Source organism: Nannospalax galili, unplaced genomic scaffold (assembly GCF_000622305.1).
Source record: "Nannospalax galili isolate Female #2095 unplaced genomic scaffold, S.galili_v1.0 scaffold323, whole genome shotgun sequence".
Lineage (NCBI taxonomy): Eukaryota > Metazoa > Chordata > Mammalia > Rodentia > Spalacidae > Nannospalax > Nannospalax galili.
The window spans coordinates 442317-446836 of record NW_008350329.1 but is presented as its reverse complement, the minus strand read 5'-3'; the positions used below and the strand labels follow the sequence as shown (position 1 = coordinate 446836).

Below are 4520 nucleotides of genomic sequence, written 5' to 3'. Positions count from 1 at the left end.
CTTATCTAGAGCACTAAGACAAGTGAAGGAGATAAAGGGGATATGAATCATGGAAGAAGTCAAATATGTTATTTGTAGATGAGATGATTCTATTATACATATGAGACCTTCAAGACACCACCAGAAAATTCCTAGAGCTGATGAAAAGATCAGCAAAGTTACAGGATGTAAAATTACAACACAAACATTATAGTCTTCCTATGCACCACCAAAAAAATAATGAGAAAGAAACCAGGGAAATGATCCCATTCATAACAGCCTCAAAAATATAAAATAAATGGGAACACATTTAACTAAAAGAGTGAAAGCCTCGTATAAGCTCCAAGACACTGAAGAAAGCAATTGAAGAAGATGGTAGAAAATGGAAAGACCCCCCGCCCCATGGCACATGGATTTGTTCATCTTACCAAAAACAATGTACTTATTTAAAGTTACAAAACAAATCATCACAGAAATAAAAAAAATCTTCAAATTTCATACAGAAACACAGAAAAAAACTCAGGATAGATAAGAATCTAAACAATAAAAGAAGATTCAGAGGCATTGTCATCCCTGTTTCATACCATATTACAGAGCTATAATAATAAAAACAGCAAATGCTACTGCATAAAAAGACACTATAATGAATGGAATAGAACTGGGGATCCATCCATGCACTTACATCCACTTGATTTTTACAAATGGGTCAAAAATACACATTGGAGAAAATATAGCTTGTTCAACAAATGGTGTTTGGCAAACTGGATAGCTACAGGTAGAAGAATGAAACTAGATCCCTTTATCTCACACCACACAAAACTTAAATATAAGTGGATAAAGAACCTCAACATAAGACCTGTTATACTGAATCTTACAGAGGCAAAACTAAGGCATACACTACTTATAGGCACAGAAAAGGAATTTCTCAACAAGACCTCAATAGTGCAGGAATGAAGGCAATTGACAAATGAGTCTTCCTGAAATTAAAAAAAGTTCTGTACAATATAGGGCACCAATATTTAGTGAAGAAGCAGGCTACAAAATGACAAAAAATCTTCAGCAGCTATAATTTGACAGAGGCAAAACTAAGGCATACACTACTTATAGGCACAGAAAAGGAATTTCTCAACAAGACCTCAATAGTGCAGGAATGAAGGCAATTGACAAATGAGTCTTCCTGAAATTAAAAAAAGTTCTGTACAATATAGGGCGCCAATATTTAGTGAAGAAGCAGGCTACAAAATGACAAAAAATCTTCAGCAGCTATAATTTGATAGAGCATTAGTATCTAGAATATACAAAGAACTAAAAAAAATTCCTTAAACATATTTTTTTAAAAAACAATTACAAATCAGGGCAAGGAAGGAAACCAAGTGTTCTAAAAAAAATGAAACACAAATGGCTGTGAAATATTTGGAAATTGTTCAAAATCTTTAGCCATTAGGGAAATGCATAAAGTATTTAATATTACCTCAGTTAGAATAGCTAAGAACCAATGAAACAAATGATGACAATTGTTGGCAAGGATATGGGGAAAGAGGGGCACTCATTCACTGGTGTTGGGTGTGCAAACTGCTGAACTCACTATGGAAATTAGTGTGAAGCTTTCTCAAAAAGCTAGAAAAAAAATCTATCACTCTTGAGAATTTACTCAAAAGGCATAATATACTGCAGAGATACCTGTTCATTGGTGTTACTGCTGCTCTATTCACAATAGCAAGGAAACAGAAACAACTTAGATGTCCATCAACTGATGAATGGATAATGACCATGTGTTACATTTACACAGTGGAATACTATTTAAGCTGTTAAGAAAAACAAATTTCTGCATGATATGGCAGCAGCTAAGGGAATCAGGTTTGCTAAGGTAATTGTGGTGATAGGAATGATCAGCCTCCAAAGGTCCTGAGGAGGTGGCTTAGTCCTGGTCCAGCCCTGTGTTAAAAAAAAGAAAAAATTATAAAATTTTCAGACAAATGGATGGAACTGGAAACAATCTTCCTGACTTTCTAAACCGGACACCAATTGTCTAGAAAATAAGGTCAAGAATCAACAAATCGGACATCATTAAACTAAAAGGCTTCTGTACATCAAAAGAAGCAACCAAGGAAGTGAAGAGAAAAATCCACAGAGTGGAAGAAAAGTGACACACCTGACAGAGGTTTAACATCCAGAATATATAAGGAACTCAAAAAACAAAGAATCAAGAAAGCAAGTAACCCAATTAAAAGATGGGCTAAGGCTCTAAAAAGAGAGTTCTCAAAAGAAGAAATAAAGATGTCTAAGAAGCATCTTGAAAGGTGTTCAACATTGTTAGTAATTAGGAAAATGCAAATTAAAACCACTTTAAGATTTCATCTTACCCCAGTAAAGGCTGGCTAAGATCAAGAGAACAAATGATACCAAATGTTGTAGAGGATATGGGGAAAGGGGAACGCTCATACACTGCTGGTGGGATTGCAAATTTGTGCAACCCCTATGGAAAGCAGTATGGAGAATGCTTAAAAAACTAAAAATGAACCTACCATTTGACTCAGTTATACCACTCCTTGGCATATACCCAAAGGACTCATCCTATTGTAGAGACACCTGTACACAGATGCTTGTTGCTGCTCTTTTCACAATAGCTAAGAGATGGAAGGAACATAAGCATCCCTCAGCTAATGAGTGGATAATGAAATTGTGGTATATTTACACAATGGAGTTCTAATCAGTGATAAGGAAAGATGAAATCATGAAATTTGCAGGTAAATGGATGGAACTAGAAACTGTTATGTGGAGACAGGCTTGAGCCTAGGGTGAAAGTCTTATTGACAGCCATACAGCAGGCCTGAGGCAACGGCCCGACTGCTGGAGCCACAAGGAATGCCTTGTGACATTTGCTCCCACTGGCAGATCATGATATTGCAACAGTCAGGGTCATGTGGTTTCCAGGAATCCAGGCTCTGTAATCTGAAACCCATTATGCTAATGAGGCACCCTACCTGCTCTTCTGTGATAGGACATCAAGTCTGTTATGCTAATAAGGTATTCTACTTGTACTGTGATAGTATGCTAAACCTGTTGTGCTAATAAGGTATCCTACTTGCTGTGCTGTGATTGGACCACTACCCCTATATAAGCTTGTGCCTTCCTGCAATAAACCAGACCTGTGTCACTGAACCTGGCCTCCTGTGTCTGAATGCAGCTCCACTGACACAGTCTCCTCACCAGCCGTGGGGTCTAGGACCAGGCAGAAGCAGCGACGACAGGGGGCAGCACAGGGCAAGCAGAAGAGCTTCCTCAGCACAGGATGAGCAGAAGAGTGGCCTCAGCCCAGGGTGAGCAGAGGAGCAGCCTTGATACCCGTGAGAACAAAGGAGTGGCGCCCATGAGAATGGAGGAGTGGCTGCTGGCGGTGACTGCACTTTTATACTAAGTGAAGTAACACAGACTCAGAAATTCTAGAAAATTATTTTTAAGAACTCCATATCTCTTAAGGAAAATAGTTATGGACCATGAGGCAGAGGGCTTCCTAGGAGGGGGATAGAATGCAATGATATAGAAGGGGAGGGAAAAATAATGGAGTAGGAAATGTTAAATGGGTTGGGGACTGGAACTGGAAGGGCAGGATAGAAGATGGATTGTGGAGAAGGATAACTAATACTAAAGGCCTTATGAAAAAGTCATACAGAAACCTACTACTATAGAACCCTCTTAAAACATATGCTATACACATATATAATTTATATTAGTAATTATATATTTTATTATTATATATTATATTATTGACTACTGGCTACTGCCACTGCTCTTGGTTACTTATCAGAATATGAAAGTAAGACCCTATTGCTGAAGATACTACATATATGAGTCATAGAACAAACAAGGAGAAATCAAGATGGTGCTGACTTGAAAGCTTCATCTCTACTTGCTAGCTTTCATAGTGTTAAAAGATGCTATGCAGGCTACCAGAATGGAAAACCAATCGTTAACTTTACTCAGCAAGTCACAATATAAACAACTGGCCTGGCAAGATATGCTTAGATTTAAGGCCTGCTCATAAGATGGAGCCCATTCATGACACTGTTATTTTGGACCAAGAATCTGTGGCCAGAGAGATCACAGGACATAGAGGAGAACCTACTACTACTATTCTGCCAAATTGGCATACAATTCAACTGACTCCTAATGACTTATTGTTATAATCATAAAACAGTACATCCCTAAACTCTCATCAGAGAAAACTCTTCTTACAGCAGATTGTGACTAACACAGAGACCCACAACTGGTCTTCCCAGACAGAACTTGGCAGTTTTACACATGAAACCATAGTGCTTATGATGGCATGCACAAAACTATGCAAGCCCAGGCCAGACAAATTACCAGTATGAAGGGAAATGATGAGTAAGAAGTCCCAGCCCTATCCACGGAACTACTGACAATTAATAGTTGCTGGGAGAAGAGTCATTTTTCTTTAAGGGTGTGATGCCTTGTAGTTTGAAAAGGCTCCAGGGCATGGATCTATACCCAAGAGCATTATACTTGATAGAGTTTAAAAA

General features: G+C 38.1%; 1 pseudogene; it reads left to right on the top strand.

Moving 5' to 3' along the window:
* The first annotated feature begins 1794 nt into the window (after positions 1-1794).
* On the top strand, positions 1795-1919 carry LOC115072796 (annotated as a pseudogene).
* The last annotated feature ends 2601 nt before the right edge of the window (positions 1920-4520 follow it).